General features: G+C 39.8%; 1 long non-coding RNA gene across 6 annotated transcripts in view; it reads left to right on the top strand.

The window, feature by feature from the left end:
• The first annotated feature begins 4026 nt into the window (after window positions 1–4026).
• LOC310895385 overlaps window positions 4027–24545 on the top strand; it is a 103844-nt gene continuing 83325 nt past the window's right edge. The window contains exons 1-5 of one of the 6 annotated variants that reach the window (XR_014580642.1): window positions 4027–4481; window positions 5206–6404; window positions 6742–6855; window positions 7780–7897; window positions 9855–10460. This is a non-coding gene — a long non-coding RNA (uncharacterized lncRNA). Of the gene's footprint in view, window positions 4482–5205; window positions 7898–9854; window positions 10461–24545 lie in introns of those variants that run through there. The other 5 variants (XR_014580641.1, XR_014580643.1, XR_014580644.1 and 2 more) reach the window with 5 other exon arrangements.

Genomic DNA, 24545 nt, shown 5'->3' with positions numbered 1-24545 from the left:
TAGCATGGAAGAAATCCGTTAACTATCTTTGTACTGGTCACATTCATGTTCCAGTTATAAATGATGGCAACTGAGCCAAAATACTTGGGGTTACAGCAGCATTTTGCCTCATACGTGCACCAAAATGAACAAATAGTCTCTCTCCTTCTCATTAGCAATTGGCATTTCCTGGCTTTACAGACAATATATTTTCACTTCTTTTGTTATGTTTTTCTATGCCTCACAGTTTGGAAAAGAACAGATTAGCCACAGCTGCTTTCATGCTCAGCAGGCAAGTTCTATGGATGCTTTAGAAAAGTGATATATCCATCTTCATTGCTGAATGTCTGGCTTATTGTGTGATGCTCAGGAAACACAAATCTTCTAGGAGGCATTAGGGCAGGTTTCTTAGCTGGAAATACAGGGGATTATAGGGGATGCTACAGAAAGATCAGTCTGATCAGCTCGTACGCTAGTTGTAAAACCTCTCCAAATAAAGACATCTTTTATCCTCTCTGGTTTGAATTGCAGAATGCACAAAATCTGTGTGTGTCTATCACTCGCAGCTCCTCAAGGTGTCAGTGAAAATGGAGTTTCAAAATGGTGGACAGAGAAATGTAGTACAATTGGTGAAATGCTATTCTTTACAGAGCTTAGTAAGAGCAAGAGTAGGTCTGATGTACTCAGTTCTTCTGCAGGCGGGAAAGGTTGAAAGGTCCAGCCACTTTTCTCCTGTGCTTTTTCAGCCTTTCCACCTGAGGAAACAGAGGAATGTGCAATGCAGAGAGTCCCCAGGGGTGCAAAATGGATCGGCACTGGATGGAGGCCGTATAGGTTGGCTAGGTGAATGGAAACAAGCACTTAGCAACTACTCAGGGGATGGTGGAAAGCATCCCAACTCATCAGACAGCTTGACACAAGTGTGTACAGCCTCTTCCCAAGCTATTTTTGCAGGGGTATAACTCTATGCTGCTTCTTATACACCTATTATACAGCCATTCAGATCTAAAAACATTATATAGCAAGGAACGCCACAGGCTTTAGAGTACCTGAAAGTCATCAGGCCATTTTAACTAGGTCCTCTTTTAGTAATAGACTAAATGGTGTGCTGATAATTTTTAACTGCTTTGTCTGTAGGAAGCACAATCCACCAATGTATGTCTAGTGTGTTATTTCCTGGATACCAGAAGTAGCTTGATGTAGGATTCCCAGATATTTTAAAGCTAACACTGACACTTGATGACACTTCACATTTAGTAATAAAATGTGAAAGAGAAAAGATACTGAAATCAGCCACTCAATTTTCTTATTTGTTTTTACTTTTTTTTTTTGGGGGGGGGGGGGGGTGGGAAGTTATTTATGACTGTTAGGACAGTGCCTTTTGCATATAAACAGTGAGTTGCTAGTCCTTATGGCCTTTAAATTGCCTCTTAGTTCTCCACATTTCATGCTATCTTACTCTTTAGAAGCCTTAAAAACAGGTATTAAATAATCTGAATTTGGCTTTTATTACTGGATTTATATTGACCAAAAGGGCAAATAATAGAATTTCCTTTGACTGATGAATTGGCTGATGTTTTGACTTGAATGATTTGTAATATACCAAGAATTTTTCCTTGTGATGAAAAATACTGTTCATTAGAATGTATTTTTAATGACTAAACTGACCTGATAAATGCATTTTTGTGTTAATAGTTGTTTGAACAACAAGAGTGACAGTTAGTCAAACATAGCCACCCATCATACAAAGCACTTTTGAAGAAAAAGCAGAGATTGCAAGGGATTACTGCCCTGTTAGTTAGGCCTTTCTAATCTAGCTTTTATTTAAATAAATTACTTAGTCTATTTTTTTGTCTTTTTTAATAAAGCAGTTTTAAAAAAGCAGTTTTTATTAGAGATAAGCAGTATTCCTCAAGTGCATTCCTTAGATGCATGAAGAAAGAGGGAGTATCTCACTTGCTTTGCATTGTTTCTATAAATAGTTTTATCAGATTATTCACCTGAAGCAATAGGAACATATCTTTGCATGTACTAGGAAAGCAGATTTGATCTGAGTGTTGAAAATTTCAGAATATATGACAATTGTATAAAAGTCCTATTATAAAAATACTTCAAACTTGTTTTGACCCAAAAATATCAAAAATTTGATTTTCTCAAAGTATTTTAAAACCACACTACAGGTGGATAAAAATGATTCCTTTCATCAACAAGCTGTGTTTTCTAAAAATAGCTAGTGCTTTATCACTAATAAATATTATATGGAGCTTTCAAAGTTTCTACCAAAAGATGAGACAAAATGTCCTCTTCAATCTGAAACAAGCTGGTGTTGCCCCCAAGCCCACCTGATTTCCATGTAGAACTGTTTCAGAGGAAAATAAATGTGCTGTATACCATGGCATTGTTTCATGGCTTTTTAAGTGTCTGGAATTAATGTGACTGGAAGACTAAGGTTAACCTTTGTACAGGAGAAGAGGGGAACAGGGGAACAGAGACAACCATGCATATGTTAGGCTGGAAAGTTAATGTACCCCATGGTTAACATTGTGTATGTGTGTTTACATGGTATGTGAAATGGAGAAGGAAACTCACTGTCACTTTGATAATCTGACATAAAACAGTGAATGTAAATGCCTGAGCTAAAGATGCAAGAATTGCCTATGGGACTCAAAACCACACTGCATGCAGGGCTGGAGTGAAGCTGGTGGCAGCGGTGGTGAAGTGCCTGTAGATACAGCAATTTACCTACTCATAAAACATATTCTAGATTATGAGTGTGTCCCTCTGTCTTCTTTCCATTGGGTGGAGAGTGAAGTCTATTCACAGGGGCTGGTTGGAGGAAGAGTATAGATGAAGGAGATTTTCCTGTGCTTTTATACAAAGAAACTAAGACTGGACAGTGTGCATCACAGCAGAGCAGCATCATACAGCTTTATCACTCCTGAGCTTTAAAGAATTTGAATACCAAAAATCACTTTCTAAAGACTATTTCCCAAGACTGCATTTACAGTGTTAACCAGCGTGCATCTCCTTGCAAAGCAGCTTTTCAGAAACTTATTCCCACTGTTCGTTCTGCCCTACTGGGCACATAGTGGCATGCCAGGGCACATTGAAAGGGTGCAACTCAACAGTTGGTTCAGATTGGCCTTAAGGAAATGAGGTGTAATTCGGACTGTTACTTTTTAATCAAAATGGGGTATTGAGTTTCTAGATCCCTGGAGTTTTGAGCATGCCAGGCAGTGGAAGATCCAGAGTGGCACAACCATGAACAGCTCTGGTTCAGTGGGAGGTGGGATAGAGACAAGGAGGAGAGGAGTTGCTATTTCAGCTAAGAAACTGATGTTTAAATAACTTATCCAAAGACATGCTAGAAAACTGCATAACTGAATGCAGTTATCTTGCTTTCCAATCTGAATACTGTCCTTCCTCCAGTCACAATAAATCTTTCACTTGAAAATATGCTAATGGTTGTTTTCATAAAATGGAGTTGTTTTGCTTTTGCAATATTATTCCTGGTTGATTTGGTATTTTGAACATAAGCTATTTGGATAGTATTTTATCCAAATCTTTATTGCTCATGGTGTGGCGTGATGCTGAACAGGATTAGAATAAATTATATTTCATCAATGCACATATATTTGTAGCATAGATTGTGAGATAAACAGACAATAATTACTCAGCTTTGTTTTTCTCTCTGTTTAAAATTATGAAATAAAAAAGTCATTTTCGAACCCCTTTTCCTCTCCCTTTTTCTATCCCATTTTTTCTATCCCACTGAACCTGCTCCATTTATTAATATTTTCAATACGCAGACATTTTATGCACATAACTGGAAACTGGTAGCTCTTATACACGGGCTTACACTGTTACAAAATGGTGTTGAGAGCAACAGCTTAGCAGGAATCTGTGAATCCACCCCAGAAAATGAATGATTAGTGACAGCTGGTGAACTCAGTTAGCCAGCATAGTTGCTCTGTATTTGGAGCGAGGCACTTGATTTAACAGACCCACCTGATGGAAGAGCTCAGCTGGGCTGTAAGTGTGGCTAGGAAAGGCATGGGTAGGCCAGCAACCTAGGTCTTGTAGGACTCAAGCCAGGGCTGCTTTTTATTCTGTTACAAGTGGAAAAAAAGAAGTATGAAAGGAAAAGGAAGTCAAGTCTCCAAAAAGCTTAAGCTGAATTTTCATCTTCTTCTGACTCCATGGAGAAGGCTCCTGTGGAGAAATCCTTGGTCATGGGACACTGAAAGAAGAAATATTTTGGAAGAGGGGTTCAGATGTCGCACTGAGAAACAATGCTTAGCGTGGTAGTGTTTTAGACTCTGTGTGGTTTGGCCTCTGACGAACAATTTTCACTGTAAAAAGGGAAGTGCTAAATGAGTTGTGCTCAGGGTGCTGGCTTGCAGAAGAGCTGGGCTAAAGCCGGCAGCAGTGCTCATGGATGTCAGTCCTCTGTTGTCCTGACCTTAACCTGAGGACCTGTACCACTGAGTATGGTAGTGCTGGTATGGAAGGGCTTTGTTTTGCATCCCCAGCTGCTGTAGACTAATGTTATATGTAACAAAAATAATGGGTTGAGAGCGTAAGTCAGGCTGTAAATAATGGTATAGAGGTAGGACAAAACTTCTTTTGGGGTGGTGGTCTTCAAATATCATGGCCTGTGGAGTTTACTGCTTCCTCCAGAGTGTGGCACTGGTCATAGCTGGAGGGCAGTACTGGCATTGACTATTGATCTGATCCAGTTTAGCAGTTCACAGAATCATCTAGGTTGGAAGAGACCTCCAAGATCATCGAGTCCAACCTCTGACCTAACACTACCAAGTCCTCCACTAAACCATATCACTAAGCTCTACATCTAAATGTCTTTTGAAGACCTCCAGGGATGGTGACTCAACCACTTCCCTGGGTAGTCCATTCCAATGCCTAACAACCCTTTCGGTAAAGAAAATCTTCCTAATATCCAACCTAAATGGTTCTGTAGTCTTACTGAGAATAATCTGATGCACTATGAGCACTGCAGTGCAGTGTAGTTTTATAAGATTGAGGTGAGGGAGAGAGACAGTGCAGAGTTCCTTTAGGATTTCAGTAAGAAAGGCCCGACAACAAATGGCTTAGTAAGACAACTGCTTTAATAAGACAGAATAAGAAGAGGAATATAGATAGCAAGTAAATCTTATGTCCCTTTCAATGCTGGGCACCTTCCTTTCATTTCATTTTCATTTTGTTTAGGTCATTTGGAAGAGACCTACAAACATCATCGAGTCCAACTCTCTGACCACTTCAGGGTTAACCAAGAGTATTATAAAGGGCATTTTCCAAGTGTCCTCAGCCTCTCCTCACAGGACATGCCTTCCAGCCTTTTAACCAGCTTTGTTGCCCTCCTCTGAACATGTGCAAGCATCTTCCATTCATGCAGCATCAGATGGAGCCCGGATGGATTTTCGCAGAGCAGATCTGACCACGTCCCCTTGGTCCTTCTAGCTCACATGTACTTTTCACACAAGAAGACAACTCTATTCCTAAAGAATGTTCTCACCAGAGCTTCCTGCTTCTATTTTAGTTGAAGGCAAGGCCCTGCAGGTGGGGTAATTGCTGGTACTGAGTGGGAGCTGCCTGCAGGCCCTTCTGTTACACTCAGTGTGCTGAGCTGATCTTGTGGCTGAGGAATTTGTGCAACGCAGCACAGGCCTGAAAGGCGTTCTGTACATGCAGCATAGCACAGGCTTGTGCCTACTCAGGTTCACTGTTACAGGGATCACCAGCTCCTGAAAGCACAACAGTTTCTTTGTCAGGACCAATACAAAGATCTAGAGTGAGAATCCAGAAAGAGGTGTTTTATCTATTTTTTATTTTGTCGTTGTCAACTTCTCCGTGACTCAGCTCCTACATTAGTAAATTAGCAAAGCCAGCTTGTGCACTGGAACTGGCAGGTGAGAGCACTGGTGCCCAGTCATTCAGGGGCCTAGACCCCTTCAGCTGACTTTTCTGTCTCTAGGATGCAATATCATCTTCCCAATTTCTGTCCTTCTGATAACTGTGCAGGGGGGATTTGTCTCTGTTGTCCCCCTTTTGGTTTTCCCTATATTTCCATTTCTGGTTCTTCAGGAGGCTCTGAGTAGATCCTTAACTTTATCTTAGTCTTTAATTTCTGTAGCAAAACACTGCAGTGCAAGCCTCCACATTTTGCTTCATGCTTCAAGGAACCAAGACTTTTCTCAACAGATCAGCAGGATTATTCCTTGGAACATCATGGAAAAAGACTTGTCACATGGGGAATTTGGTGGTGCCTGTACCTACCTCAGCTCTAAGGGAGGCACTTCTGCCAAATGGTCACCACTTAACTCATCTGCTACAAACACATGGAGAAATATGGGTCAAACTGGGAGTTCTCACTGTGTACCTGGAAAGGTGACCGTACAGGAGTAACTGTGAGTGAACGCAGAACGTGAGGTTATCAACTGAGGGTGATCTGCAAGACTGCTCTTTTCCAGACAATTATTTCTAGTTCATGAAAGCACAGGGTGGCAGAAAGGGCTCTGCTTTATTTGCAGATAAGGGGATCTAGGAGCACTGTGGATAAGGTGAGATCACTTCTTTTCAGTAATGCAGAAAAGTTGAGGACTATCAAAGTATCATTGCCTGGCCAAGGTTACACATTCTTATGTTATTGAGGAGACAGTTATGTGATTCTGCCTACTTAGTCTTGACTGAAAATACCTTTAAATAGCAAATATGTCTGTGTTTCATGTGGTTTTGCATTTTTAGACTTGACATACAAACAATGAAATGAGAGGAGTATTCAGTATAACTGTTTGGAATGATCTGCTTATGCAAGAAACCACACCAAACTGTGAGGGAAGCAAGGAGAAAAAAAAAATCGTAAGTATTAGTGGGAAACAAATGTGCTTTGGGGTTGCCAGCCAAAGCATACAGGGGTAATAAAACAAAAGGGATTTTGGAAAGGGAAAAAAGGCAGATTTGAAACTGGGAGCCTACTCTCTTGTTTCCCTCACCTCTTATGGTAGGTGCAGAACAATATAACATTCATGTCTGAAATGCCTCACAGATGTTGTCCTGCTGGTGCGATCTGGGCCTGTGTCAAAAGCAAAGTCCACATCTTGTTTATGCTCTGACTGCTGTCCATCTGAACGGCTTTCTGAGGGCCTTAGGACAGCAACAAGACTTATCTCCAAGTTGGGTTCCTTCTAAAGTGTTTGTCAGCACACTGATGCCTAATTAGGAATGGAAGTGCCCTAAATCTGCTGGTTTCACTACAGCACACACAATCCATCACAAATATTTAGATAGCTATTGAGATCTCTTTCTCCCTCTTCCCTCTGCTGTGTACTTAGAAGTTGTAACATACCCTCTTTATAGCAAAATGTGGAGATACTGTAGGTTTTTTTCATCCTAAGTGCTCAGCTCTGTACTTAAGGGCCCTTCAACTAGGGGCAGCCTATGCCTAGGGATTGTGGGATCAGTCCTATGAGAGGTTTAAAACCCTTAACGAAATGTTACTGAGACTCTTTTCCCTATTGTGCTATGCAAAACTGAGCACCACAACACACAGGCAATGCAGGAAAAGGCAGCATGCTGTACCTGTGCAGTAGCCTCCAGTGGGTATTTTCCCAGCTGTCACCAAAGCTGCAGAGCCAAACAAGATTAACTGTGAAAAGTGGGAGAAGGTTACATGGTCCCAGCTGTCCTGTGATTATCTTCATGAGATAAGTGGTGATTATTTATTGTATAGGCCTGTGTGCCTTCCTTTTTACAATGATGTTGAAAAAGGGTCTTGCATTACAGAGTCATCATGCATTTGTTTATCTGCACTGAAAACTTCGGCGGGGCTTTCATGTGCTATGAGCAAACTTGCATGCAGGAACTCAGGTGTGAAAAGGTGCACGCAGGAGAGAGAAAACAGGTAATGGCTATTTCTCCTATTTTCTATATAAACAGCTAATATTCTTGCATTGTTAGTATTATCTGAATAATGAATAACCTACATCACTCTGGCTTTTAAGATATGATCTTCAAATTTCTGTTGTGTTGTGTGTGTGCAAACAGGCACACAAATCTACTGTGAATTTTTTTGAGATCTCCACCAGCCGAAAAGCATTATAGCTGCCACTGCTTTTAAGTATTCATTTAGCAGCATTTAATTGGTAGAAAACAATTTCTTTGATTACACTTTATAATAATGAAACCCTTATTGGAGTCCCTTTAATAACATTTTAAACAGGAAAACGCCACCACCCACACATCTTCTAATAAGGAGCATATTCTGAGTTAAATTAAATCACATAAATGAGAGTCTTATTGTTCCTAACCTACACAGCCTCCCCCTTCTTAAGTACCAGGAGAAAGGCTCCGTTTTAAAGAATCTCTTACAAGTTAATAGATCCAGCCTTTGATGACTGGAGTTGAGAATAGAGTCAGAGACTTTGAGACAAATTGTTCTGGCAGTAAATTATTTTCCTTCAGGTAGCTGTATAATGTGAGGCATGGTGAACTCATTTGGTTGCAGTCAATGAACCGTACCAGGAGCCCTACAGATAGCATTGAGGGTAAAGGTTATTTCATCTTTTTATTTTACTCCCTTTATTTTATGCTATGCTATTACTTCTGAGGGTGGATGTCTGCTGTCCCGTGCCACAGATGAGTGAAATGAGGTGTATGCAGAGATTCATGAAGGAAACAGGTAGATTGCCGTTGCACGTCAGTATTGAGTATCTGATTTATTTTTATCCCATGCTTCTGTAATGTTGGGAGAGGAATAATGAGGAATTTGTTTCCTTTGAGTGGTATGTATTGGAAAGAAGGTGAAAGAAAGTGATAAGAAAGTGAAAGAAGGTGATATGTGAGGTTTTTATGGTTTCTGAAAGCAGCTGGCATGTGAAGAATGAAATGGTTAGAGACACCCTTAGGATATATATCGCTACTCCAGGGCTTCATTCACTATTTTGCCTTTGCAGACCTGGACTAGATTGTTTTCCAGAAAAAGGGGCATAGGTTGGATCCCCGTTTTTCAGCCTTCTCAAGATCGGGTTTTTTGGTTGAGGCCTATCCTTTCTGGTACAATTCAGAGACATCTTTCTCTTTGTGGCCTTTTATCTGAGCTGTGTGGAAACCATGGTCATGCATTGATGCATGTATGCTATCTGGGAGAGAAATGTGGTTATTGGTCTTCATATTTTTCTTTTTCTGTGAGGATTTTTGTTTTCTGCTGATGATTTGAACTTTCTGAGCCAAACAATGATCTGTGCAGCTCGGTGTTACTGAAGAAATGTCCAAAGCGGACCTTATCATGTAAATTGCATAAAGGATTCAGAGTTGACAGATAACGAACATGGCTTTAGTCATGCTCTGCTATGACAAGAAACTGTAAGTAGCTGCTGAATTTCATGAGATTCCCATTGGCCTATTTCTCTTGTCTGTCAAGGTCCCTCTGAATGGCAGCAAAACCCTATGGTGTATCTATCAGCTACTTCTCCCAGCTTTGTATCATCTGCAAACTTATTGACGCATTTACTGGTGCATTCCATCCCATTGCCTAGGACATTAACAAAGAGGTTAAATAGTACTAGCCCCAGTGCTAATCCCTGGGGTACACCTCCGATGACTGGCCTCCTGTTGGACTTCATGTTGCTGATCACATCTCTTTGAATTTGGCAGTTCAGTTAGTTTTCTGTCCTTGTCACTGTCAAAAGTCTTTCTGAAGTCAGGGTGCAAAAAGTTGTTTGCTCTCCCCTCATCCACCAGAGTACTTGTCACATTGCAGAAAGCTATCAGGTGACTCAAGTGCAATTTACTGTTCATAAATCCATGCTGACTAGTTTCAATTGCCTTCTTTTCCTTAGCATATTTTGAAAATTTTCCAGGATTGTTTGTTCCATCACTTTTCTGGGTGCTGAGGTGATGCTGGCCAGCCTCTTGTTCCCCACATCCTGCAGCTTGGCTTTCCTGAAGACAGGAGAGGTGCTTGCTTTCTGCCAGTCCTCAGGAACCTCTCCCAGTTGCTGTGATCTCTCGAAGATAATTGAGAGCAGCCTCAATGTGGGGGAAGTACAAAAATGAGCCTAGCTTCTCTGCTTACGTGTTGTATATTTTCTTGCTTGCCTTGAACTTAAGTCAGTTATATCAAATGAACTTAGATTCTAAAGAGACACGGCTTTTGTGTGTAGTTCTCAATATATGTTATTCACTTGTGGTAAAACCGTAAGTGGTAGGGTTTGACTCTGCCTCTAAGATCAGATTCTTGCTGTTGCAGATCAGTGTTGTCTTTAATAGCATTGCAGAATTGAGAAAATGACACATGTGACTGCTATTTATTTAATTACTAACTATTCACTGTAGATGTTTTCAATTCTGTGGCAACATGCAAAACCAATAATCTGTTTCTTTCTGTGCAATTACATAAACACTGAGCATCTTGATCCTTCTTTGTGAGAATATCAATGTCATGAAAATAACCATCTGCAGTATTAATGCTCAGCAGCTGTGATCTCTTTACGCATAAATAAAAATCCATGGACCTACCTGTGATATCTCTGATATTTCTGATATTTGGTTCTTTCAACAAGATTGTATCATGGAAATTTTTTAAGAATCTCTGTTGCTCCCCAAGCACAACCACACATTATGTTTTTAATTTTAAATGACTGTTATTTTCCCTTAACAACTCCCCAATCCCCCCCCTTCCCTGGGCAGTAAAAACAGAAGCTAAATAATCGCAGAATGGCCTGGGTTGGAAGGGACCTCAAAGATCACCTAGCTCCAACCCCCCTGCCATGGGCAGGGATGCCACCCACTAGATCAGGTTGCTCAGGGCCTCATCTAACTTGGTCTTGAGCTTTGACCAAGTTGGGCCAGCTGTCCTGGCTGTGTCCCCTCCCAGCTTCTGGTGCACCCCCAACCTCCTCTCTGATGGGGCACTGTGAGGAGCTGAAAAGTCCTTGGCTCTGTGTAAGCACTGCTCTGCAACAACTGAAACATTGCTGTGGTATTAATGTTGTTCTCATCCTATAACCAAAGCACAGTGCCATACCAGCTGCTCGGAAGAAAATTCACTGGAACCCAGATGAAATCTGGACAGTCCTTTAGTAATGTTGTTCTTAATGTTAACACCTGTAGTTTTCAGGATCTAGAGGTTTTCACATGTAGTCCTCAAAAAAAAAAAAAATGCTGTGAGAAGTATTTATATTGGATGTCACAACATTTGAAGTAAACCTCAACAGCAACAAAATCTCCCAGTCTCCAACCTCATGCTTTAGGTGTCTGTGATTTGGAAAACTTTTTTTTTTTTTTTATTTCTCTCAATTGTCATCAAAATCTGGATATACTGCTTACTTTCCACTTTCTTTGGCCAAATACATATATATATATATATATATATATTTACTCATTGTTTCATGTGAAGGACACCTATGGGGTGTACTTCTGTGTCTTGGATTGAACATAATATTTGGATAACTTTCCTTGATTTCAGTTGTCTCATATCCCTTAGAGTTATCCTCTGGATTCTTATGTTTTTAAATGGTAATTTCTGTGAACAAATAAGCTAGGAAAAAAAAATCCTTCTACCTTCTGGCCTTCTTCACCACCAAACCCAATCCCCTCTGAATCAATTCCAAACCAATCTGACAGAAATATTAGTGTTTCAAATGTATTAAATGTTTGCATATTTTACTAAAAGTGGTTATCTAGATGCACTGCACAGATTCAATTACAGTAATTTACTAAATTACAGTAGGTGAGTTTTCTCGTACAGACATTTAGGCTTTGAATCTGCTCTAAGGTCTATTTTAAAGGAGATGTAGTTTCAAGTGTTGGAATCACCTTTGAACATAAGCCAATATCCACAAACATTTCTGTCAAACACTGATTGTGTGCACAACTGTCAGGCTGGTAAAGCTCTGCTAATAGTCAGCTCATTATCAAATAAAATAAACTTAGCTTCCTCCTGAGATTTCATGTGCAAATAAGGTACATTCAAAACATGAATTGCTGAAACAGTGATGAACTGTGGGGTATGCAAGACTGAAGTTCAAGCCAGAACTATAGTCTGCATTACCTGTTTTTGTCAATTTTTCTGGGCTTGTTATGGCAAAGAAGAATGGTATGGATGAATTCAAGGATAAAATGAAGTAACTATATGCACATTACTGGGATGAAGGCTATGAGGAGCAAGCTGAGAGGAAGCATAAGGCCCTGTTTGAGTAAAGTGAATATGAAGGAAGCTGGAGTCATAATCTAAGCAGTCGGATGTTTATTGATTTTTTGGATGGAATTGTGTAGGTAGGGAGACACTGAACTGCCACAGGTAGAAAGCAGTGAAGAAGGCCAGAATGTGTGTTGCCAGCTGCCTGTCTCTCCTTGTTGTCAGACAATGGGTTCAAAAGTCTGCAAGCTGTTGCAAAGGGTGGGATTTTCTTTTTTGTTATTCTTACACTTCCTGATGAATACAAGTGAGCCAACCCTGGATTTTGCAAGACTGGAAAAAAGATGTTGCAGTAGGAAATTTACGTGTGTCTACTGGGGAATTACAGTCTTGCCTGTGTTCAAAGTTGCATTTTAGATGCTGTGTGGGTAGAACTGCTTGCAATGTCTCAAAAAGGGTACCCGTGTGTCTCCAAGATGAGACCACCATTAATGACCACCAGTTGGTGGCAAGATGGTGGTGCTTCTCTTTCTCAGTCCAAAATGGATGGAGACAGGAACTGATGCTATTTAAGATAGCAACACTGCACAGAAAGTAATGAGACTAAGTGGTTAATGTGCTGTTGATAAACTATCTAGGATAATGCTCAGGACATCGGAATACATTATTAATGCTACACTGAAAGGGATATCAAGGGGCTTTTGTGGTTTATGAAGTAAACTGTTTTCGCTTGGTAGTAAATACAAGACAATGATGTAAGAAAACAGTAATCATAAAACCACAGCAAAGAAGCTTTAGAAATGCCAATGCATACACAGTGAGATTAGAGGGGAAATTACTCATTTTCAGAATCTTTTTTTCCTGTTTCTTACAAATTAAAGCTTTGATAAGAAGTGCATCTGGCTATGATATAATTAGACTATTTAATTACCCCAAACCATCAGTCACTTACGTCTTTCTGTATTGGGAGAACTGACCCTTTTAGAATGATGTCACTTGCAGAAATGAATAGGTGGATTTCAGCTGTAAGCCACTGCCCACGTGGGACAAAAGGCATACTTTTCCCCAGGAAATGAGAGCTAGCACTTACTTCTTATGATACCTAATCAAAACCCTTTTAAGCAAATAAAAGGAAGATAAAACACAGACACATGCTTTTTCTGCTCTGCTACTGTGGTCTAGGTGAGGACTTGGTAATAGACCAAATGCTTTCTCTGAAAAGGTTTTGATGGTAGAAGTTAACCTCCTCTGATTTTCTGTTTTCATGTAGGAATATTCATTTGTATGACTTTTTGCTAGAAATGAAGAGGAATTGCCTTTGTGATGAAGATGTCTATCCTTTTGTCCCTAAACCCTGGTGTTTATGTTTCTGTATATTGAAGCTAAAGCATTTCTTGGAATGCATTTGGACTTGCTCCTTCTAGTGCCTTTGGTTTCCTATGCACAGATTTTCCCCTCATGTTTGTATTATCTTTAAACAACTTTAAAGTTGTCTATATTTCAGATACCATGTCCATTCTGCTAATTAAAAAAAAAAAAGTTCTTAATTTAACAATGATAAATATAAAAAGAATGATAAACTCCTTGACTTCATTAGAACTTGAAATTCAAAACTACTCAAAGGACAAAGTATTATGAGTTTGTTTACCTTGGAGCCGTTCCTGTAAGATGCTTTTATTTGTTAGGGAAAATTCTGGTATTTGACTTCAGCCTTTGGAGCTCTGGAAGCTTCTACTTTTTTGCTACATAATATCTAAACTTTATTAGAAAGTTTCTAAAATATCTGAAAACTTCGAAATGCACATTAAGAATGACTCATGGGAAGCTTTTTAAACGTAGTTATTTAGGAGCTAGATTAAGTAACTAACTTGCAGAAATTGTTCTTTACTTAAGTGCTGTGCTTTTCCGTGTATTTTAAGTGAACCATATATGCTATATGCTTTCTCTCATCAGTCCAAGTGATCTCTTTGTTTCTTGTATTGTTGTCCCCTGTTGTGGTTTAGTCCCAGCAGGCAGCTGAGCCCCCACATGCCTGCTTGCTCATTCTCCCCAGGTGGAATGAGGGAGAGAATTGGAAAGGGCAGAAGTACAAGAGCTCATGGGTTGAGATACAGAGAGTTTACTAGGCAAAGCAAAAGCCACAGGCACAAACAAAGCACAGCCAGGAATTCATTGACTACTTCCCATCATCACGCAGGTGCTCAGCCACTCCCAGCAGAGCAGGGCTCACCACACATAATGGTTTCTTGGGAAGACAAACGCCATCACTCCCAGTGTCCCGCACTTCCTCCTCCTTTACCCCAGCTATTATTGCTGACCATGACCCCACATGGTGTGGGACATCCCCTTGGCCAGCCTGGGCCAGCCGTCCTGGCTGTGTCGCCCCCAGCCCCTGGTGCACTCCCAGCCTCCTCGCTGGCAGGGCAGCACGAGGAACAGAAAGGTCCTTGGCTCTGTGCGAGCGCTGCTCTGCAGCAACTGAAACATCCCTCTGTTACCACCACTATTTTTATCAGAAGTCCAAAACACAGCATTGTGTGAGCTTCTACAAAGACAATTAACTGTCCCAGCCAAAACAACGGCACCTGTTAACTGAAAATCTTCATCTTTCAGATGTAGATCTTCATCAACAGAAATGATAACTCATTCCTAGGCCTGTTTTACTTGAAACTATGCCAAAACAAGCTTTTAGAATGAGCTTCATGTGAATGCATGGAACTCTGCAGCCCACTGACCCAGAAAGATTTTGATAGTGTCCCTGCTACTCCACACAGTACAGCTCCTCATTGATACCAAGCTGCCTGTCTTCCTTGTGTCCCTACTGTCCTAGGACTGTCTTTCTAGATGCTTCATTATTCAGAATTTCTCAGCTACTCATAAACCATTTTGTATCTCTCTTTGTACGCCATGGTCACCAATTAGCTTTTTTCAGTGCTGTTTGTGAGCCAAGTCATACGGTATGTCTTGGATTTTCTTGCCCTTTGGAAAGGGTATCCTTCTTGCTCAGCTGTTAAGACCTACCAACAACTATCAGCAAATAGTAGCAGAATGTGAGTTTGGGCCAAAAAGCTCTTCAGTTAGGCTATAGTGGGGTAACTACACGTAGTACTCCTGCTAACTGTGTGTACTGAGGAAAAAGTGACTGTAGCTCGGCAAGAGATGTTGTCAACCAGCTCTGTCATGGAGGTCTGCACTGATGGGGGGGTAGGACCTTGAATCCAATTAAGTTGCCTTCGTCTGCCAGTGCCTGCCTCCTGAGGAAGGCACAGTTCTCCTGGACATCAGACTCCTGTCTGGCATGTTCCATCTTGAAGGAGATGCCCTGCTTTTCCAGATTCTAGAAAGTCAGGTATATATGAAAAACTGCAGTAAAATCCCCTGGGTGCATCCAGTAGTAGCCTCGTGGAAAGGCAACAGTGCCTCTACCATCCTTACCGAACACAGTGGGTGTGGGAGCAAAATATTCTTCCATTGCCCTCAAGCAGTCCTGTCATTACTCTTACTACCGACGAACCATTTGTTAGGCTTGCTATTTGGGAACTTTCCACAGCTGTCAAATGGGCCTTAAGACAACCAGAAGCACCCCTGTTGGATTTGTTGTTTGGTACAAGAGAAAGGCTAGGTGCTAGATACATCAGATGTCTTGTTTAAATGTAATTCAGGTAATTGAAGTTAAGAGTTCCCTATGTAGCTCATGGAGAGAGGTAAGTCTCCCTGAGAGAGAAGGGAAGCAATTCCGAGCTCCTTTACTGTATACCTGAAGTGAACAGGCTGAATAGCACTTCTAGTACAGCTTAATACCACTAAGCATTGCCTGCCTCCCGGAGAATGGCTTGAACATTGTTCTAGTGCACTGAACTGGATGTCTGTCAATTACTGGAGGCTGAGACAGTGCAATTCCAAATCATAACAGACGCTTTCTTCACCCTGCTGAGGAAATTATTGATGATTATCTTCAGCTTCTGCTGCTCGGAGTGAGTTTGCACTGGTTTCTAGAAGAATGAGTTTGTCAGCACGCCATTCCCTGCAGGTCATGCCAGGTCTGTACTACCATTGTGTCCAAGCTGAAACCAGATGTGGTGTTCCATTGAACAATAATGCTTTGAAAAAAAATGTTATGCAGATTTTGCTGTCATATCTTCCTCTGCAATCTGACTTTAAAATCTCCCAAGTCATCTGCAGTCAGCTGGACTCAGGTCTCCTAAGATGTGTAAAACTACTAATGGTAATTAATGACAAGATTATAACACCTAATAACACCTCCCACATGTTGCTTTACTACTACTTCCACTTGGACTGCACTGCTGAAGTGGATGATTTATGGAATACTGGAAGATTTCAGTGAGAGACCTCTGTCCATTATCCCTTTTTAAGTCCTAGAATCCAGTTAGACATCCAGCACTGGGCTGCAAAATAATTGCAGAGTGCATACAGTTCACTGGAACACTTAGCATCACGTGCTTTTCCCCCCCCAAATGCCATGCAGCTGTGCTAAAATAGCACAGAGTTGTGTGGGAACATGGAGATTAGTTTACGCCAAAGCACAGTCAGACATGTGTGGACACAGCTGTATTAGAGGAAGATGTGCGTAAAAGTAAGTCACTTACCAGAGCTAGGTTACCTTTTGTTTTGCTTTCATTACTGAGATATATATATCAACAGCTAAATAACTGGCAAGGATTTGGGTCAAAGTGAATTGGAAACTAATTCAGTAATTTCCAAATGTTTCTGTAAAAAAGTAATAATAATAAAATAAACGTGAAGAAATTATCCCCCCAAACTTGCAATTTAATATAGTCCCATGCACACATATATAGCAGGAGTTTCTAGAATGCGTGAGGAAGCCAAAGTAAAGTCAGTGCTGTAACTGTTGAAAAGATATCTGTATCTGCAACCACAGAAACTTGGTATATTTGTCCTTCTGGCTTCTGGGCTGGGCAGTTGCTGAATATCATGCCTCTGCAGTTAGAGCAGATGTGGCAAAAGAGTTGTAACCCAGCAAATCTTGCTTCTGTCTCTCTCTCTCTTTTTTTCTTTCTTTTTCTTTTTCATGCTTTCTAACACAGAAGCAGAGGGGAGCTGGAACTAGATGATCTTTAAGGCCCCTTCCAGCCCAAACCATTCAGTGATTCTATGATTTGGCCCTGGAAGAAGTATTGCAAACCTTGGCCTGCGAGAAGAAGCACTGAAGCTGTTGGGTGAACAATATGGGATTTGTCACTCTTATTGCCAACTGTACTGTAGTCCTTTTAAACCAATTGGATCACATGGAGGGTCGGAGGAATTATTTTTTCAGGGAAGAGAAAGTTCTCAAGACTCCTCAACAGTGGAGTCAGGCAGAGAGGTCCAGAGGACTCCTGAGAGGAGCAGGGACTAGACAGCCACATCTTGGAGGTCATAAAATTTCTTAGTGTCAAGAGGGAACCAAGTGGAAATTGCTGCAAGTAAGACAATCAGTGAACTGACTGATTCTGAGCCTGGGAGCTAGGACAGGACTACAGAGATATAATGGCAGGAGAGAAGTTGTTTCAGTATGTCTTACCTCTATTTTTTATTTTTTCTTTCCAATTCTCCACTTGCTTTTTACATCAAAATCTGTGTAGTTTTCTTTGGGGAAGTCACTGAAAGAGAAGATTAAGGCCAACTTGCCCCCCGTCCTGGCTGACTTGTATTATCATCACAGATGCCTGGCAGGAACAGAAGGCATTGTACCTGCTGAGGTTACTGTTTTTCATGCCAGGAGTCAACTTCAAAATGTTTCGCTTACATGGGGTGTTTTTGTCTTATAACCTTTTTTGTTTTGCACTGTTGTGAGTTGTTTACTTTTGGCATGCATAACAGCTGCTGGCAGCTCTGATTGTCTTGATCTTGCCCTGTGGTTGTACCTGACCTCCAATACAACAACTTCTGGTGTATCAGTGCATCTCAAGGCGTGGGGTCAGCTGGCATTTCATGCAGCGTGCTCGTAGAAGTGGTTGAATTTTTGATGCAGCTCTGCCTGCCCATGTAGTATAGATGAGAAGTTCCTTATGCAGAGAATCGTGGTGATTTAGAATCGGCTTCAACTAAATAAGCTGAAATGACTGAAATTGAGCAGTCCAGAAGAAACAGATATGTTCCATTTTTCCAAGTCTTATACTTAGATCTCTATGCAGTAATGCTATGTAGGTTGTTAAAGTTTGAGTGATTTTTCAAGTAATTATCTTATCTGGATTGTGATTAAAAACAATCTTAGTAGTCACCCCAGTTAAACAAGAAGTACGTGAAATAGCTGATACATGCATCTGAAAGCACTTGAGTTTCCCAGTGTGGTTTTCTTCATGTGGTTTTTCTGGTGCTTTCTGCTGTAGAGTATTCTCCTTGGGAAATAATTCCATATTCTCCAAAAAACATATTCCAGCTTCCGCTTTTAACCAGAAGTCTGTATATGTGAAACCTGATCCTTATTCTTTTTATTCAATTATCCTAATTATGCTAGAAAAGCTTTTTATAGCGCCTGCTGGGAAATATATGTTATACAAACAAGACATTTCCTGATATGGACTGAACATTACACTTTGTGTCAAACATTAAGAAGTTATTCTGTGGTGTCCCATTTCTCCTGAAAAATAACTATCACTCAGAAAATATTTCTAGTAGATGAATCTGAACTGGCAAGGGCCTCAAATCCCAATAATTTGCTCGGGGCTCTCACTCTCTTCCTTTCCCTTCCCTCTCCCTGTGAAAAGCAGTCCTCAAGGACTTGTCTGAGGAAGGACTAATTTGTGGCGTTATTCAGACAGCTGCTTAAACTGACAGAAATCTTAGCGTTGTGCTTTGAGGAAGTCCTCTTAGTATGTTCCTCACTCATTTCTCATTTGTGCTCCTATGCTGATAATTGAGTCATTATGTTCATTGTATCCAGTGGGGAGGAATAATCACCTAAGATACAGGTCACTCAGTTGCCCTCTGTGAGATTTAGGAAGCCTCTGTTTAAAGGGCTTGCTCAGCAAACTGCTTTTCTATAGAAAAGTGGTGTTATTCTTAGATTATTGTTTTTTCTCCAAATGCCTTTAAGCATCAAGAATAGAGAACAGCAACTCAGAAATGTGTGTTTTCCTTCCTTTCCACTGCAACTTCCTATAGTCAATGTTCTTATGTGCTTGTGAGCTGTGTAAGAACAATATTCCTGCAGCCACAGGATTCAGAGCACTCATAAATCTATCATTACAATTCATAGATTAAATAATCTGTCAGGTTATTCTAAAGGAAAATGAGTTGTCAAATGGACTGTTTATTTGATAATGTCAGTTCATTCTTTTCTTTGCAGATCTGTATCTATAGCAAATATATTATCTTCAAAATGAAGAGTATATACACACTGACAAGAAGCCAGCTTCCAGTGTTTTAGCTTTTGAAATGTCTGCAGCTCAACAGATTCTTGATTTGTCATCTTTCATGTTTGTTTATTTGTATGTTTGGAGTGAGTTGCTTTATCTCCAGAACTCCTCTCAAATAATGAGCACTGGGGTGTTGATGCTGAAAGGGAACTGCCACTTTGCTTGTCATTCATAAAATTCAAAAACTTCATCCTGCAGTTTAGTTAACATCAAATCACAAAATTCTTTTCTTCCAGAAAACTTGGATCCAAGGATACTTGGATAAAAGATGCTATAGGAATTCTTTCTTACTGGAAAGATGAAAACAGGTACCACATAAGACCAGTTATTTAATCTATATGTATAAAAGTGCAAACTTAGCCTTTCTTCATTTTTTGTCCCTTTGGTTATTTTTCTCTGGTCTATGTTCTGGACTGGAACTTATTGCTTCCCTTGAAAGAGGGATGAATGTAGAGATGTGCCCATCTTAAGCACATTTTTCATCTGCGTACAGAAGGTAGCTGTTAAAATTCAGGGAGCTGTGCCTTCAAATTTAAATTTCCAACCCCCTGTATGACTACAAAGCTTTATTAATCCTTAGAGATCGTGATCTAGACTTAAAAAACTGAAAACGTATGCTGTTTCCAAACCACTGCATTAAGGTAGCAGCACCAAGCAGATTGAGAGCCCTGCATCCAAAAGAAGGCATCAATCTCTCCTCCTGCCTTCTTACCACTGCACAAAGAACACGTGAGAAGCTATAAACCATTCATAACAACATTGACTTTTATTCTAGTGTTATTGTACTTTTTGTGACAGGGAAATCAGTGTTTCTCAGAAAAATGATTTCTGAGAAATCTCCTTCTTTATCCGAAATAACGTGTTCTGTTGCCATCCATATCATCGTTAGTATAGTGGTATGGCTACAACCTGATGGTTCCTACTGGGGGCTACCATCCTCCTCTGATTTCTGAAGGTGATATTAATATATCTGTCCTCCCTCCTCCTCCCCCCCCCCCCCTTTTTTTTTCCCCATTTTGTAAGCCTCCTTAGATGAGTCTTCCATTCACCATTTCTACATTGGAGTATTCTATTTTTTGGTATTTATGAAACTAGAGATCACACTTTTTTGCCCCTTAATCCTAATGTGTTCACAGAAAGAGAAAAATAAAAACACGGGGAAGAATATTGCATTTTCCCTTTCAGGCAAAAGACATTAGATGAGAACTTAAGCAGAAATCTCTGTATTATGCTGCTTGCTTTGGTGTCATTCTCCACCCCTTCTTTATTCCCACACCTTCCCAACTACATCTTTTTCTGTGCTGTGTCCTTGAAGACTCTGACACAGTGCATAATGACATTATCTCCAGCAAATTATTTCATCCAACCTACATGAAAATTAGAGCACTGTTTTTTGAACCTCACAGTGCCTAGAGCAAAAGGGTGTTTGCAAATCTCTTCATGGATTATTGAAAAGGAAAAGCTTTATAGGAATGATTGATACAGTCATGTTCCCAATGGATAATCTATGATATTTTGGGTCTGTTTGCATCGTTTCTACAGGACTGACCACCAAATCTGGAAATTAAATTTTTAGAGAGGTTTTCAGGGGACATTTTCAAGCCATAAAGCATCCAGATAAAAGACACTGAAATGCAAGTAGAGAGTTCAAACTCTCTATCAGAGATCAAACTTCAAATTCTTTCATTTGAAATTGCTGTAATTATAGCTGGAGGAATTTTGTGTGTGTGCGTATTTGTAAATTTCTTTCAAAAAGAAAAGCTGTAATGATAAAATTACAAAGTGGATCAGAAGCAGAATTACATAGGTCCAAAATTCATTACCAAAAGTTTGACTGAAACCAGCTGTTGTAATATTGATACGAGACAGAACAGAATGGCTGGTTCATAGCAGGCAAAGTTTCACTGCTTAATAACGACTACTTTGGATTCAGTCCAGCGAATAGTTTAACTCTATAAATAATGCAATCTTGCTACAATTTCCTCTCTCAAGATTTGGTCTCCTTAATGATTTCAAACCTGCCCTGTCCCATGGTATTATTATACTGCTTTAAATGGCTGTGAATTGCTGACTCTTGGTAGCTGTGTGGACTCTTTCTTTTTCTGCTCTCCCTTTCAAACAGAGCCTTCAGTTAAAAGTAAATTATCATAAAAGAAAAGAAAAACAGGCCATACTGTCCCTGTGTGGCTTATTCTACTGGAGACAACCACAAAATGAGACTTCTTTTCAGTTGCGGTGTTATTGTACTCATTTCACTTGGGAATTGCTTATTTAACTTTGGTAACATATTTAACTTCAATGTCTTTCAAAATCAGGAGAATGTTTGTTTCTTTTTCATGCAACTAAGAGTGTGGAGAAAGTGGAGAGATTACTGGCTGCACATCCGCTGGCTGGAGGAGTGCAGCTTTTGGATGTGCACCTCCATGTCAGGCATTGCCCATAAAAATATCTCCTTACTTTGTGAAGTTACAGCATTCAGCCTTTTTCTGTGGTTGTACTTGATCTCCACTGTACAAAGCACCCACCAGAGCATCCTCAGAGCATATGGTTACAGATCAGGAATTATAATCTTCCGTCTCCTTAGGGTTTAAACAAATGATGAGTCTATGTTTTGGGTTTGAATCTTTTTTTTTTTTTTTTTTCTGGCCTTGTTTCAAATTTTCCTATGCGAATGTGGAGACAACTTCCATTAGCAAAGTTCAACATCAGTACAAGTGTGTCTATGAACTAGAGTAGAGACACTGCACCTGCCAATGCCCTGGATCATCTGACTGCTGTCTCTTTCCAGTAAAATATGTGATTAAGTATGGGCTGTGGGAAGGGTGAAGGGGAAAGTAAGTGCAGGGAACTGAAGTTTTAGATCCAGGGATGAGTCATCCCAGAGTTCCCATTTGTGCGTTTGTGTAAGTTTGCTTTTTGGTTTTGTTGCTTACATTAGCTTATAGATGGCTAAGTAGGAATGAAATTTCAGCTTCCTCTGACTCCTATTAAAGTCACACAAAAATGTGACTTGAGTCTCATTTTGAATTTGGTATGTATCCTTTCTGTTCACTTGCATAAGTAGGGCAGCTAACAAGTATTATTATTTCTTTAAGTATTGAAAGAGGTGAATGGAGACTTAATGACCACACCATCTGTTGTTCATTGAACCTGAAGACAAGATCCTGAAAACTAGAGGCAGTTGAGCTGAATTTCAGAAGTGCTGGTGAGTTACTTGGTGCACCAATCTCCATCTCAAGCTAGCAGTTAGGGTAGGTATCTAAGCTGCTCAGTAGGGCCAGCAGTAGGCAGTGGGTATCTTCTGTGTCCTTACTAACTGTGTGGACATTTGAGTAGAAAATACAGTGGAAATAGTGGCTGTATCAGGCCTGCCAGCTCTCCTAATTTTGTTACAAGACTTGCTGGTGTTTTCCTTACTTTTTTCCAACTGTTGTAGTCATATGATTGCACAACAATTTTGGCTTTGATTGAGAAAGAATTTCTAAACCACAGGTTAGGGAGTGAAAGCATGAAAAAGTGAGACTACAAATGTTCATGAGATACTCAGAGCGAAATAAAAATGAATTTTAAATCAAATATTTTCATAACTTCCTTGTTTCTTTGCTGCTATCCATTAATATTTGGATACTTCCTCAAGATTTTTTTCTGTATTTGGGATTGGCAGGAATGGTGTATTTTCAAGGCATATAGTGTGCAATGCAAACAGTTGGAAGAGGCTTCTACAAGAAGCAAGCGGTACCCAAAGTGGGACGATTTGGAAAAACCTAGCTGAGCGTCTCTCTGTCTTTTCAGATTTTCTGCAGTATTAAAGTAAATCTACAGTTCAGCAAAAGTCTTGCAAGTGATGTTTGCTGTCTGACTACTACTGTAGTAACCATATTAAGTAAAAGTAAGCACGAACGAGGACGAATTCTGTGCATTAGTTTAAGTGTAATAGACACAATGGCATTTCATCTGGAGGAAATTTCTTGCAAGAGTGTCTTCTGAGATGTTTCTCATAGGAGGACAAAAGTGTCTTTCTAGAACAGATAAATAAATCTGTAATGGTTTAAGTGCATTATCTGTACCTGAAAAACTGTAACATCCAGGGCCATCTTTCTTTCTTACATTCAGGCTATTCACTTAAATGGCCAGTAAATGCTGGTATTGCAAGATGTCCCCTAGTCCTCTTGCAAGCAAGGAATTTTGTGAGTTTATGCTTTATGAAAATACTGTGTAATTACATATAACTTTATGTATTATGACAAGAAAGTGTGGAAATGAAAGAACACAGTATAGAAGATAGAGGTGATGTTAAATATGCTATACACATACCCATAGTAAACAGAAAAAAAAATCTATAGTTAAATAAAGATTTATCTTCATTTTTTTCCCTTGGTTGCAAAACTCGAAGTACAAGGCCACTTTTGTTTTCCCATAGCTCCTATCTATAGTCATAACTAATTTTAACACAGATTCTATCATCTATCTAACATATTTAATTTAAAAGTCTCTATTTTGCTTCACATTTCACTAGATAGAATGTAAGAAAATTAAGATTAATTGATTTTATTTTTTTCCAACTATCCTAATTAAACTTACTCACCATTTACACTGCCTGTCTTCTATTGTGCTCTGCCTTGCTGCTGAGATTGAATCAAGTTTAATTATAAATGAACTCTTTGTATTTTATCCTCTCAGTGGAATTCACAGTGGAGCTGACAGGGAATAAGGATCTAACTGAGATGACAGTGTTAAAACCAGAAGTTTTAGTCATTGCTGTAGATCCAAGATTACAAAGTGTGAGGGGGGGGGGAAATACCTGAACCATCACAGAAGAACTCTGCTCCTTTTTGTAACTTCATTGTTTTTCTATGATTTACATCCTCCAGATACTGAATCCAGAATTATAAATTGTTAAGCACAGATTTTTGTCTTGAATATCAATAGAAAAAAAATCCTTGGCTTTTTAGATTAAACATTTACTTCTAAAGATGCATAGATATATTGCAAAGCAGAAATTTCACATCTATATTTGACTTATAAAGTTTTTA

Source organism: Anser anser (assembly GCF_964211835.1).
Source record: "Anser anser genome assembly, chromosome: 2".
NCBI classification, from domain to species: domain Eukaryota; kingdom Metazoa; phylum Chordata; class Aves; order Anseriformes; family Anatidae; genus Anser; species Anser anser.
This window is presented reverse-complemented; position numbering and strand designations above follow the sequence as displayed.